The sequence below is a fragment of the Lactuca sativa genome, chromosome 4, assembly GCF_002870075.4.
Source record: "Lactuca sativa cultivar Salinas chromosome 4, Lsat_Salinas_v11, whole genome shotgun sequence".
Taxonomy (NCBI): Eukaryota; Viridiplantae; Streptophyta; class Magnoliopsida; order Asterales; family Asteraceae; genus Lactuca; species Lactuca sativa.
The window spans coordinates 409693576-409709193 of record NC_056626.2 but is presented as its reverse complement, the minus strand read 5'-3'; the positions used below and the strand labels follow the sequence as shown (position 1 = coordinate 409709193).

General features: G+C 41.0%; 1 pseudogene; it reads left to right on the top strand.

The window, feature by feature from the left end:
* The first annotated feature begins 809 nt into the window (after positions 1-809).
* Positions 810-5359, top strand: LOC111884227 (phytyl ester synthase 1, chloroplastic-like; annotated as a pseudogene).
* The last annotated feature ends 10259 nt before the right edge of the window (positions 5360-15618 follow it).

The window sequence follows — 15618 nt, the reverse complement described above, 5'->3', positions numbered from 1 at the left end:
ATCACTTCTTGAAAGCATATGCCAGCATTGTTTTCCATGGTCAGTCTATTTCTTGGATTGTGTTTCAAAAAATGGAAATGGAAGGGGAGCGAGAGATGAGATAGGGCTGAGGAGACAAAACAGATAATAGAGTGCATACCTGGAAGCTGGTTATCTCCAAATTAAAGCTTGGAAGTAGATAATTACTCGTATGTCATCCTCTTTCAAAAAAATGCTTCGATGGAGGATGGGGGAACAGGGTATACAAATGAATGAAAAACAAAAAAGCCCTAATTTTTAACTTCAATTTGCAGGCAGTTCGACAGCCTCTTAACCACTATGAATTGATGGAGCACCTTCTTCTCAACAAGTGTGAGCAGAAACATAAATGGGTGGTGAAGGACAGTTGGTGAAGACGATAGTTGAGGAGGTGGCTATCTTGTGGTTGTACATTTCGGCTATGGTGGGTGAAAAAGATAATCGTATTGGAGTTTGATGAATACTTTGATATAGAATTAGGCTTATGAAGATGAAGGAACCATGATTTAAGGGATCAAATACGTGATATACTATTATTTCCTTAATTATAGGATTCCAATTAAATTATTTCCTTAATTAAAAGTACAAAAAGTCTAAAATACCATTTAATGATTTATTTAATTATTTATTATTTCTTGAATTCTCATTGGTGCATTTAGGCATACAAAAGTTGCTAGAAACATTTGAACTTAGCTCCCCCCCCCTCTCTCTCTCTCTCTATATATATATATATATATATATATATATATATATATATATATATATTCGTTTTTTGTAAAAAAAAAATCACGATGTCACAATTATATCCTGTTGGTGAATCATTGGGTGGATGCCTTGCACCAGCTGTCACTAGTTGTTGTTGCTCGTATCCCACATATTGATCTTGTGTTAGTTTTGGCAAATCCATGTGAACTTCTTCTTCATGTTATCCTTGTTTTGTAATTTATTATTGACTTGTGTTATTGTCTCCTTGGCTTTACTTATAATATATATTAAGCTACAAGTTTTGGCAAGTCCTAGTTGCAGCCTCTGCTACCTATATTGAAAATTATACCCCATCATATTCGTCATGGTCTTCTTTATATCATGAGCTTAATCACATTCACAGGTTTTGTTCTGTTGTTGTTTTTATTTTTTTTACATATGTTGGTAAATGCTAACATTATATCAAGGCCCATCCAAACGTATATGGGGCCCAGAACGAAAAGAAAAAAATAGCCCCTATAATAAAGATTCAAAAAGAATATCATTTATACTTTATTATAAATGCGATCAGTTAACAATAACAAGCAAGCCAAGTTGTTTATCTTTTGAGGTAGTTTGATTTTGAACCAACTTTAAGCCCTAAAAGTCACTACATACCCCATAAATTTTAGACCCCCTTGAGATGTGGGCCCTGGACGGTCGCTCGGGTTGCCCACCGTCTGGACCGGCCCTACATTATATATATATATATATATATATATATATATATATATATATATATATATATATATATATATATATATATATATATATATAAAACACAGGTGTGCCTTCAAGCATGGCGATTTCCACTACAGAACAAACAATTATAGATGTATCAGAGACTGTTGCACCATTGTTCTTGTAACGCCCCGATTCTCAGGTATTGCTTAAATAAGATTCATTGAGTTAATCTCTACTCGACGAGTTGGTTGACCTACTAGTCGAGTAGCAGCGAGGTGGGATCGCGTGTAAAGTGACCTACTCGACGAGTCCATGTTGGACTCGGCGAGTAGGAGCTGGTAGTGGAAACACTAAATCCAGGGGTTTGCAGCTCTATTTAAAGGGGCCTTAGCCTCCTTTGGCCTCTATACAGTCTTTGAGAGCCCCTTAAAACCCTAATTCGTGTGTGTGTGCCTTGGTGTGGTGTTTGAAGCTTGGAAAAGAGGATCTTGGAGGAAGAAGCTAAGAGTGCAAAGGAAATTGAAGCTAGGAAGGAGTGGGAAGCAGGATTTGCCTCAGCTAGCATCCTTTGGAGGTATCAAAGTGCCATTATTGCTTCCCTTTTTCCCTTTTGTTGAGTTTCTAGGGCTTTTTATGGATTTTCAAGTTGGTATGATGAGCTATGGGCTAGATCTGAGGTTGTAACTTTAGATCTGGACCCTCCTTGGATTCTAGAAGCATAAAGTCACAGTCTTGGTTGTGATTAAGGTCCCTCTTGAGCATGCAGTTCCATTAAGAACTTAGAATAGACATTTAGAGCCTTTATAGTCATACATGCATGTAAAGTTTGCAACTTTACGTGATAAGCATGCCCTAGAAGCTTAGATCTATGAGTTGGAACAGTTGCATGGCTCAAAATATGTCTGTATGGAGGAAAAGGACTGAATGGACTTGGTGAGTCACAAAGTGACTCGGCGAGTCACATGAAGATGGCCGTGAACTCTACGAGTTGGATGAACAACTCGGCGAGTCCGATAAAGATCGCCATAAGACTCGACGAGTTTAAGAACAACTCAGCGAGTCGAATGAGTTTTCTTTGGGATATGTATGGGTGTGTATCCATCGAGTTGCAAGGAGGGAACTCGACGGGTGACCTTAAGTTTGATTGAGAATCAAAGGGACTCGACGAGTCACTCCGATGACTCGGTGAGTTGGAATGTACTTCGGGGAACTCGGCGAGTAGCCAAGGGTACTCGGCGAGTTAAGGTCAACATGGACTATTGACCTTGACTGAGGACTTTTACCTTGACCAAGGGTTGACTAGTGGTTTATGGAGTACCTTATAAGGCTAAGGACTTATGGGTATGATATACTATGCTGATAGGTGGTGGAATCTGTGTCAAGTGATCCGTGAGTTGGAGTCTACCGTTTGTGTCGACATCTACGAGGTGAGTTATCCCCACTATATCGATAGGGTCTATGGCACCAAGGTCGGCCCTTTAGTTGTTATTGTTATGGTATGCTACATGTGGTTATGATCTGTTAGATCGGAATCGGGATAGATAGTATGTTATGCTCTTATGATCCATAGGGATTGGTATGTAGTGACCTGCTAGGTCGGTACTCTAGTTACAGGAGAATTTTATGATTGATGATCAGTGTGACAGATATGTTTGATGTTTGTATATGTCTGTATATGATAGTATGCGTACATGGTTATTTGTTGGTGGTTGGGTTGAGGCGGTCCTGCTTTGTGCTGAAGGCCAATATACCCTATGAGCGGTCCAGGGAGACTGTAGGCCCATGTGGCGGACCAGTCATGCCGAAGGCTCGGGATAGATTCAGATAGACTGTAGGCCCGGTAGGGCGGTCCAGTTAGGCCGATGGCCCAGTATGTATGATGATTGATTTATTATTATTGATATGGTATTCTCAGTGTGGTATTGGTATTTTAGGGGTAGCTCACTAAGCCCTCAGGCTTACAGTTTTCAGTTTATTGTTTCAGGTACTTCAAGAGATCATGGAAAGCCGAAGGCGTGACCGTACCGCTCCTCATCCTTATGCTACAATTTTTGGGACACTCTGATGGAAAATGATTTGAAAACATTTTGTAAACAATGATATTTGGTTTTTATTTATGATTGAAAAGTTTAAATTTGGCGTAAAATTTATGGATGTTACAGTTCTCCTACCTTTTTGTAAGACCTAAACCGACAAAGAGTGTTTGAATTGGTGTATAGAAATTATCTAATAACTGAGAGGTTTCCAGGATGTCGGCGATGTATTAACTATGGAGATTATTGTATGTACGCTGAAGATGTTGGAAGCAGAATGTGCATATTCAAACTCATGCCTGCATTCCATTGCAGCTCAGAGTCTGATACTATGTAGGTCCCTAAGCTCCCAGTCCCACTTCTATAACTTTTACAAAGCAACAATGTCATCATGTTCACACTTTCACTGCTGTTAAGTTTTTTAGTGGTAATGATCAGCTATTGCCAAGTGTACAAGAAGTAGAAAGGCTTGGCCAACTTATACCAAATATCCAGATCCGTACATTCAGTGTCTGCAGCCATGCACTGTTTTTGGTACAGTGCTCTCATCTTCTCTCAAAATGCAACACAATGCTTGTACATGTGTGTAATATTATACTAGTATTTATAGCTTGATCTGCATATATATGTAACACAAAGGAAAATTTGATCTGGTAACAGTCATCAAAAGGGGTTGGTTTTTATCATCATGCAAAGCACACACATTATGCCTCAGACTTTTTACAACCAAGCAATAATGAACTGAAAGATATTGTTGATTCTGCAAGGTAAAAGTTTAAACATATATTTCAACCAAAACAAAACCAATGGATTCTTTGTTTGATTTATGTTAGTTCAGATGGTTGGACGTTATTACATGTACGGTGATGCTGCCAATTAACTTTGGAGGATGGAAAGATTGTGAGGAGCCTATCTGGGATTCCTTCTTAAGGGCCCATCTTGTTTGTGGGTTGCCACAATATGTTAGGATTTGAAGTGACTCCTATGATATGTCGGTTTATAATAGAGAGAAATATGTTGCACACCCGATGTTGTTTAACAAGTTGAGGAGAGAAGGAGGAAACATGCTTGATCTGGCGACATATGATGTGATGAGGCTTATGGGTGTAGTTCCTGTATCTGCATCAAACCTTTACAAGCTGGTTTCCCTCAACTCCCATGTCCTTTTGAATCTAGGAGGTGTGCGTGAAGCTCTGCACAGAAAGGTTTCTCAATTGTAATTAATCAAAAAGAAAAATGACATTAAAAACTACGTACATACTCTTGATTCTTGAAATGTAATGTATCAATAATCCTCAGGGTGAAGAATACAAGTTATTTTGCCAAAGCAGTTAGGGTTTGTAAGAATGGCTGCTAGATTTGGAGCCACAATTATACATTTTGGTGCTGTTGGGGAAGACGATTATACTCAAGCATGTAATAAGTCAAAATCTAGCTACTAATAGGCTCAATTTGAAAATCAAATCACCAAACATGTTACTTTGTATGTATTATTAGATCGTCATAGTTTGCTAAAATTACCAACAACTTCAACATGATATAATTATTCATTCTAATTTTTAAGGGGGAATGCTTATTGCTTATTGCTTATTGTTTATTAGGTATTTTACTCATATAAACTGTTTTGTTTACCAAACACTTAAAATGCTTATTGTTTATTGCTTATTCCCACTGCAATAAGCTAATCCAAACACATTTTTCAAAAAATGCTTATTCTAACCACAATAAGGAAATAAGCAATAAACTAATAAGCTAAAAACTATTTATCCAAACACCCCCTAACTAATGCAGTTGGTATTAGATTATGACGATCAAATGAAGGTTCCTTTTCTCAAGGACTATGTAAAAAAATAACTGACGAGTCTATGAAGCTAAGGTGATTAGGAATAATTATTATTAATGTCTGATTAATTTGATATGTTGGTCAATAACAATAATAATAATAATAATAATAATAATAATAATAATAATAATAATAATAATGATAACAACAACTAGATATGTTAACCATGCTCCGCATGGGCCGTGTACGTCTGATTTGAGTGTTGTTTTTGTTTATAGATTAATACGGATAAAAAGTCAGAGATGGATGGATGGAGGGCAGGAAAAAAACAAAAAACTTAAATATGAGGACCAATGTAGAAAAAATATACAAAAAGAAGAAAATGACAGAAACAGAAAGTGCAAGGATGAAAACAGTAAAAAAATGTGAGTTTCACTATTCCTAACGCGTTGTTGACTCTTTTAGCGAAAAAAACCCGGGCTTTGGCCTGGACCATTTTTTGTGTTTTTTATGAAAAAATGTAAAAGTTTTGACTGTAAGGAAAAAATGAAAAAATGATACAAAACGATGTAGTATAGTGAGTTTGGGTACCTAAGCTTATATACCCTTAACGGTATATTCAGTTATATATATATATATATATATATATATATATATATATATATATATATATATATATATATATATATATATATATAGGGTTAGGTTCATGTGTTTCTTACATTTATTGTGTGCTACAATGCACAAATATGAATTTAATAAAATTAAATAATATTTAATTAACTAAAGATATATATTAAATGATTTCCATATTTGTATGTATATGTATATTAAATGATATACATAATGATAATTCTTTTTTATGGAAATTAATTAAATTTGTCATTAATGTCAGTAATAACATTCTTTCAGAATGAATTCGCATTTATGTTTTCATGTATGGGTTTGTGTTTTGTTTATGGACCCATTCATTTAAAATACAACAATATTGCATGCAATATGAAAAACGAAAGTGTATTCTACTAGAATACACACTCATTCAGATAGAATATACTTTCATTATTCTAGAATAAACTCTCATTCTACTAATATACACCCTTATTCTCCATGTTCTAGGCAACTTTGTTTTATTTTAAGTAAGTGGGCCATGAAACAAAATATGAACACATACATGAAACACTAGATGAGAATTAAGTCTGAAAGAATATTATTGTTAATTTTAATGACGAACTTAATTAATTCCATAAAAAAGAGTTACAATTATGGATATCATTTAATATACATATAATTATGGAAATTATTATTGGTGCATTCTAGCACACAATAGATGTGAGAAACATTTGAACATAGCTCTCTCTTTCTTTCTCTCTCTCTCTCTCTCTCTCTCTCTCTCTCTCTCTCTCCCCCTTACTCTCTCCACTACTAGAAAAGAAGGTGTTTTTCTACAAAAATAGCTATGGAAATTTTCCGTAGGTAATTGTCACACCCCCAAACCGAGATGGCGGAAACATTGAGGGTTGGAGGACGTCATGTACAATATCCTAACAATGCACAATAGTAAAACAAGCAACAACATCCATTGCGTTAATAATATAGTTAATACATTTGTGTTCTTTGTATACTTGTATGACACTAAAATGTATAGTAAAATAAAAGAAGAGACTTGAACATGCTCTATCTTCTCAAAACATGTGCAAGTGTACCTGTCTACTGGTTCCCTGATAATACAAGTTATTTTGAAAAAGAGTATCAACATTTAAGTTGGTGAGTTCATAAGTATTTAGTGTCTAATGTTTGTATTTGTTTCATGAAAATGTTAGTATACTTCCCAGAAAATCCTATATTTTCTACTTAAAATGAAAAGTAGTCTTGTACCCAAGACCCAACTTGTAACATCCAAAAAATACAGGCCAAAAATTTCATTTTTTTTAATTGGTCAATTCATAAAAACTTCGATATAAAAGTTTCATAATAAAGCTTCATGTATGAAACCAGCCACATCATAATAATATGTCAGAGTACATCCCAGAAAAATCCATAATGTGAAAAACAAGAGTGTGTGTGTGATATGCCGTTACCGCGCCAGCTCCTTTCCCCTAGCTGAAGAGGTACCTGAAACCAAAACAGTAAACTGTAAGCACAAAGCTTAGTGAGTTCCCCCATAATACCTCATACCATGCAACCATATAATGAATAGCTAGGAGATACGGGCCTCGCCCACACTCATAGAGATACGGGCCTCGCCCACACTCCGCTATCTGAGAGATACGGGCCTCACCCACAGTCAGTTACTAAGCCATAACATACAAGTATTACACAGACAACGAGTATAAACAATTCTATCATACTAGCATATATCATAATCAAACTCAACTATGAGGTACGGGCTCTGCCCACACTCCGATACTACATAACGTCTATACGGGCCGGCCTTGGTGCCTTAGACCCGTTCCTACTGGAAGGAAACTCACCTCGAAAAGTAGCTACCAAAAGTCTGTCTACTAGATGTCTGACTGCTGTACCGGTAATCCTCCGGCTATAAATCCATAAACATAGATTAGTTACTCATAAATACCCTTAGGTCAAACGACTGACCTACCTCTGGTTCAAGGTCAACTCCTTGGTCAAAGTCAACTTCCAGTTTACTGGACTCGCCGAGTCATGACACAGACTCGCCGAGTCCCTCTCCTACTATCCCAGTTCTACTTATCAAGTCTCTCTTCCCACTCATTGAGTCGCCCCTAACTTATTTCTAGGGACGATTAGACTGACTCGCGATCCGACTCGCCGAGTCCCACGAGCAGATCTCCTACTTGCTTCCAAATCCTCACCGGAACATCCATCTTGGGGATTTAGTTTCTAGGACAATTACTACACGTTAAATTGCTAACTCCGCGTGCAGCTACGAAGGGTTGGACCTTCTACACTTAAACCCTTCTTAACTCGGTAACAGCTCATATGACTCGCCGAGTTTGAAGAACAACTCGTCGAGTTCCAGGCAATCTTCATAGGACTCGCCGAGTTGTTCATCCAACTCGTCGAGTCTAAGACCATCTTCATAGAACCCGCCAAGTCCACTTTGGAACTCGTCGAGTCCTTTCAACTCTCCTCCCATACAGACCAAATCTGAGACATGCAATGGTTCCAAATCATAGATCTAAGCTCCTAGGGCATGCTTATCACATAAAGTTGCAAACTTTACGTGCATGCATGGCCCTATGAGCTCCAAAAGGCAATTCCAAGCTCTTTATGAGTTCATACACTCAATAGGGACCTCAGTCACTTCTACCATAGAGACTTTACACTTCCAAGATGTCCATAAGGTCCAGATCCAAAGTCCTTTCAGAACATAGAGCATAAACACATGGAGTTTGAGGTTTTAGGGCTTGAAAACCACCAATTAGGGACAAAAAGGGGATCTAATGAACTAGTGATCAAGGTAGGAACTTTTCTACCTGAGTGGAAGCTTCCCACAGTGTAGATTTCGGATCTACTTCCCCTTCTTGCACTCTTCAAACTCCTCCTTCTTCTACTAAGCTCCAAGCTTCCTTCACAACGCCAAGATCACTCACAAGAACAATATGGGGGCTAGGGTTTCACTTTACAGCTCTCTGGAAGTGTTAGGGACAAAGGAGGCCGAGTTAGAGTGTTTAAATAAGGTGCAAACACCCGGGTTAGGGTTTTTGTCCAAACAGGGTCTACTCGCTGAGTCCGGGACCCGACTCGCCGAGTTGATCGCTCAAGTCCCGCGTCCCTTCCCGCTTCTACTTGGCGAGTCGACCTTCAACTCGCCGAGTCCAAGGCCAAATGCAAAGTATATGAAAAAAGAATACGTACCAAGAACCAGGTGCTACAAATCTCCCCCACTTATTTTAGACTTTGTCCTCGAAGTCTGCAGCCCGATCCTGAAACAACTCGGGGTAATGTTCCATCATCTCATCCACCGACTCCCAAATCCACTTCGACCCCTTCCTGTGCTGCCATTGCACCTTCATGAGTTCCACTCTTTTGTTCCTTAGGTTCTTCGACTTCCGGTCAAGCATCGCTACAGGCCGCTCGATGTAATTCAGGCTGTCATCATCCTGAACGTCCTCCAAGGGTACAATTGCTGAGTCGTCCACCAGACACTTTCGCAGCTGAGAGACATGGAAAGTGTTGTGTATATGACTGAGTTCGGCTGGCAAATCCATCCTATATGCTACCTTGCCCACCCGGGCTATAACCCTGAACGGTCCAATATACCTTGGGCCCAACTTGCCCCGCTTCTTGAATCGAATGACGCCTTTCTAAGGCGACACTTTCAGGAGGACCATATCTCCGACCTGGAACTCCAGGTCTGATCGACGCTTATCAGCATAACTTTTCTGCCGACTCTGAGTAGTCTGAAGCCTGCTCCGGACCTGTTGAATCTTTTCTGTCATCTTAAGCACCACTTCGGTGCTACCGATGACCCTCTGGCCAACCTCTCCCCAACATATCGGGGTCCTGCACCTCCTCCCATACAACATCTCGAAGGGAGGACGGTCGATGATCGCATCATAGCTATTATTATACGAGAATTCCGCCAACGGAAGGTAGGTATCCCAACTACGTCCGAAATCCAAGACACGTGCCCGCAACATATCCTCTAGCGTTTGGATGGTCCGCTCGCTCTGACCATCCGTCTGCGGGTGAAAAGCGGCGCTGAAATGCAGACGAGTACCCAACTCGTCATGAAACTTCTTCCAAAACCTGGAAGTAAAACGCACATCCATGTCTCAAATCACTGACACTGGCACCCCGTCCTGTGCCACTATCTCCCTGATATAGATGTCGGCCAACTTCTCGGCCGAGATGCTTTCCTGAATCGGAATAAAATGGGCGCTCTTGGTCAATCGATCCACGATGACCCATATTGAATCCAATCCTCGCGCGGTCCTGGGAAGCTTCGTGATGAAATCCATTGTAATATCTTCCCATTTCCACAAAGGGATATCCAACAGCTGCATCTTACCGTGTGGTCTTTGGTGCTCGGCCTTGACCTTCCTACAGGTCAAGCAACACTTCACGTACCAGGCTATATCCCGCTTCATGTAGGGCCACCAATAATCCGAACGAAGATCCCTATACATCTTCGTTGCCCCGGGATGAATGGAGAATCTAGACTTGTTCACCTCTCCCATCAGAACCTGGCGCACGCCTCCATGGTATGGCACCCACACCCCACGGTGTAGTGTCAACAATCCTTGACTGTCATAGTCGAAAGAGGAAATCTGACCCACAATCCTCTCACTCTTCCGATGCTCCTCCTTCCTCTCCTCTTGTTGAGCCTCCCGAATCTGCTCCAACAGCGGAGTCACCACTGTCGTCCTCAGACAGACATCCTTGATTGGTGCTGCTTTGCGGCTAAGCGCATCGGCCACCACATTGGCCTTCCCTGGGTGGTAAAGGATCTCACAATCATAATCCTTCACCACATCAAGCCATTGACGCTGTCTCATGTTCAGATTCGGCTGATCCATAAGGTACCTCAAGCTCTTGTAGTCCGTGTAAATCGTACAGCGAACCCCGTAGAGGTAATGCCGCCAAATCTTGAGGGCGAACACCACAGCCTCCATCTCTAAATTATGCGTCGGGTAGTTCGCCTCGTGAGGCTTCAGCTACCTCGAGGAGTAAGCAATGACATGCCCTCCCTGCATCAATACAACGCCCATGCCCGAGATAGACGCGTCGCAATAAACAACGAAATCCTCTACACCCTCTGGCAGGGCTAAGATTGGAGCCTCGCACAATCTCTTCCTCAACGTCTCAAATGCCGCCTGCTGCTCAGGCCCCCATCGGAAGACTACGACCTTCCTCGTTAGCCGTTTCAAGGGTACAACTATCTTGGAGAAATCCTGGATGAATCTCCGATAGTACCCTGCCAACCCCAGGAAACTCCAAATTCAAATGGAGACTTCGAAACCTTCCACCTCATCATGGCCTCTACCTTGGCCGGATCCATCGAAATCCCATCCTGGTTGACAAGGTGCCCGAGAAACTGCACCTTCCAACTCACACTTGGATAACTTAGCATATAAGCTCTCCCTCCTCAGGGTCTCCAACACCTCTCGCAGATGCCCCTCGTGCTCCTTCTGCATCTTGGAATAAACCAAGATGTCATCAATGAAAACTATCATAGACCGGTCCAACATCGGTCTGTACACGCGGTTCATGAGGTCCATGAACGTGGCAGGAGAATTTGTGAGCCCAAACGGCATCACCACGAACTCATAATGGCCATAGCGCGTCCGAAACGCGGTCTTCTGCACATCCTCCTCTCTGAACCTCATCTGATGGTACCCCGAATGCAGATCAATCTTGGAGAACCAAGATGCTCCCTGCAGCTGGTCGAAGAGTTCATCAATCCTCAGGAATGGGTAACGGTTCTTCACCGTCACCTTATTCAACTCCCGGTAATCTATACACATCCGGTGCGACCCATCCTTCTTTTTCACAAACAGAATTGGGGCTCCCCAGGGAGAACTACTCGGTCTAATGAATCCCTTGTCCATCAGCTCCTGCATCTATGTAGACAACTCCTGCATCTCAGGAGGAGCCAACCGATATGGTGCCTTGGCTATCGGAGCCGCACCAAGGACTAGGTCGATCCTGAACTCCACCTGTCACTCCGGAGGTATCCCAGACAACTCCTCGGGGAATACATCTGCAAACTCTCGAACCACGGGCACATCGCCCAATTTCTCCTTACCCGCCTCCCAGGTGTCCATGACATAAGCGACATATCCTGCGCAACCCTGCTGAAGGTAACGCCTCACTCTCGCCGCTGAGCATAAGGTTGGCCCTCGTTGTGGTCTCTCACCCTAAATCACCAACTCTCCCCTACTTGGGGCTCTGACTCGCACAAGCTGCTGCGCGCAGTCTATCACTTCCCCATTGGGGCTCAACCAATCCATAACAATAATGACCTTGTTTCCCCGCAATGGAATGGGAACCAGGTCGATCAGATACCGCTCTTCAAACAATCTCAATACACAATCCCAGAAGACCTCTGATGCTCGCACCGACTGGTCGTCCGCAATCTCAACCTCTAGAGGGCAATCCAACATGCCTGAGGACTCAGGAAACTTCTTGCTAAGCGCAAGAGAAACAAATGATTGGGTAGTCCCCGAATCAAACAACACCTGAACTGGGATACCGTTCACATGGAACGATCCTAAAAAAGGCACATACATGTAACATATTAAAATCACAACAACATAACATAAAAGCATAGATAAGAAATTATACCCTTCACCACCTCGGGTGTGGCGCGTGCCTCCTCTGTAGTCAGCTGAAAGGCCCGACTCCTCACCACTGGAGCCTCCGACTTGACCTGCCGGCCATCTGTGATCCGCAAGGTCGCTGGGGATGGAGCCTTCACCGGCGTTGCTGCTGTTGTCAACTGAGGGCAATTGACCCTCTTGTGGCCCCTCTGGTTGCAGAGGAAACACAGCAACTCAGATGTCTGAACAACCGAAGCAGGAGCAGTATAATCCCTGCTAAAGTGTCTCGTCTTGCTGCACTTGTAGCAGCCCGACGATCCCAATCTACACGCTCCCTCGTTCAACCTGCCGCATTTCCCCCAGCGGCCCGATCCTCCTTGGCCTTTCGACCTACCATCTAATCCCTTGGGCTTCTTCCCCGAAGCCCCCAGCCACCTGCAGCTCCTCTGCATTCCTCTTCCGGATATGTTCCAAATCAATCTACCTCTCCCTTGCACTGGCAATCATGGACTCCAGGGTAGGGCAAGCTGAGAAGCTAACATGCTCTCGAATGTCAGCCCGTAGCATGTCATGGTAGCGGGTCCTCCTTATATCCTCATCACCTGCATACTGGGGCACTAACAATGCCCTCTCCCAGAACTTAGCGGTGATCTCCGCCACAGTCTCTGTGGTCTACCTCTGTAACGCCCGTGTTTCTGGGCTTGCCATTTTTAGCAATGTAATAGTCTAGGTTAACCTTTGTAACCCCAATTTGAAATAATAAGAACGTATTATTATTTGAGTATTATGTGTTTTGTGCTTAATTGCTTAATTATTATAATGTAATGAATTAAGAATAAAATGAGGATCAAAATTTAAGTGTAAAATAAACTTGATATCATTGGATAATGTTGTAGTAGTTGAAACGAGGTTTCCGAATATATATAGAACGCCAAAATCTGACTTCGTATGAGGAAGTTATGATTTTCTGAAGTTTCGACTGGGTAGTATGCAGCCCGAATACTCAATTTGAGATCGAGCGGTTTTTAGCCGAAACAATCTAAACGAGAATCGAAGATCTCGTTGTTAGTAGCGAAACGATGAAAAGTTAGGCGACAACGGACGTCGGACGAAGAAATTATGAATTTATAACGAAGTTTTTCTGTCCCGGCCTTCTAAAAATATATAATAAAAATAAAGTCAAAATTAGTTGACGGAGTCTAAACGAAAGTTATAGAGCGTAGTCTCACCTACGCGTGGATATAAAGAACGTCGAAAACGGAGTTTGTATGAAGGAGATATGAATTTTCAAAGTTTATTAAATATTTAATATTTAAATTTTAATTCAATTTTCGATATTATCCGAAGAGGAGTCAGCAGGCTCATCCGAAGTACGCCCAGCGTACCACTCGAGTGCTCCAGAGTCGTAAGCGATGACGTAGAGGGCCCGGTGACGCAAGGGATGACGGCAACCGAGGCATTACACCCTGCGTAACCCCGAAGTTACGCCCAACGTAACCCCGAGGATCAGCCTATAAAAGGGGATGCGAAGACAGCCGATTTTCTTTTACAAACCCTTCCATTTTCTCTCATCTATTGCCTCGATTTGCGTGTCGTTTATACCCCGAAGCCCCGGTAATATTTCCGAGCCCCGAAGCAAGATCCGAAGCCCCGAGGATCCCGAAGAGCGTTATTCCCGAGCCGAAGCTCTGCCTGTGAGGAGCCCGGTTTTTCTGAAGATCTTCCAGATCTACGGAGAGACACTACTTCTGCAAGCCATAGTGATGTGTGTAAAACGAACTAGTTTTAATCCTAACAAACTCAAATGTAAACAAACACACGCAGGCAGTGTACCTATCAATAGTAGTTTAGTTTAAGCAAGTAGGGTATCGAACACAGGGAACGGTAACAATCAAATTAAATACTAGTATTACCTAATTAAAAACAATTAATAAAAGAGGGGGTTTTCTCTAGTTTTTCAAGACTAGAAACTTAATCAAGCACTTTAAAACTCAAACAAAGACAATTAATAACTAAGAAGAATAAGAAAGGACAACTAGATTCAATGATAAAAGAGACTTCTATTTAGATTCGATTCACTTATTCCTATGGTTGATTTCGTAGCAAGTGCAATGAATTAATACATCAATAATTACCGATTCCTAATATGATTGGGTTCATGTTCATTATTACCAATCCTTTAGTAGACAAGTTAATTCAAACAGTGATCAAGTGATTAAATTAACAAGTTTCCTAGTGTTCAGTTCGTATCAAGTAAGACTTATAATAATAATTAATCAAATTGGTTCAATTCAATCAACTCATGTATAGATGTTCATCACACATGCTCACACATTGATTTACATATTTTATAGTTAACCCTAGTTTCATATTCACTATTCCTAGGCATACAATCTTATATTCATAAAACTATATGAATCAAGTAATCAAGAAGATATTCATGCAACTCAATCACTTATTTGTTAACTAAAAACATTTATCATCAATACATAAGGATCTTTAATAAGCTTAACAAGATGAATAACCAAATTAATATCAATTCAACCACTCAATCAAACCATGTTCATAAGTTTATCTCATCCAAACAGAAGTAAAAAGCTTTTAGCTCATATCTAAAGCAAGTAATAACCTAAAATCAAAATCTAATGATTCAAACATGGTTCAAAACAAAGATCAAGAAAAGAAGAATGATTATTTGCCTTTGATTCTCTTCTAAATTGTTTCTTAGGTTGCAATCTCGAAAACTGAAGCTTCAAGAACCCTTTTGGTCTTCAATAATCGCACCTAGCCTCCAGGATTAGTTAGGGTTCGAATGAGAGGAGTTTCTATATATAAATTCTGAAAACAGCGTCAACTCGACGATTTTTCACCAAAAACTCGTCGAGTTTTTTCGATAATCCGCGTATACAGCGTGTACGGCAAGGCATCTTCGAATCTAGAATATTCTAATAAACTCGTCGAGTTTGTACTAAAAACTCGTCGAGTTTCTTTTGGAATCAACATTTTCGCAAAACACGAAAGTCGTCCGAAATTTTGTCTAGTTTTTAGAACATTTTGAATCTCGTCAATCGGAGTTACGGTTCACGAGATATGGACAAAACACTGACGATGG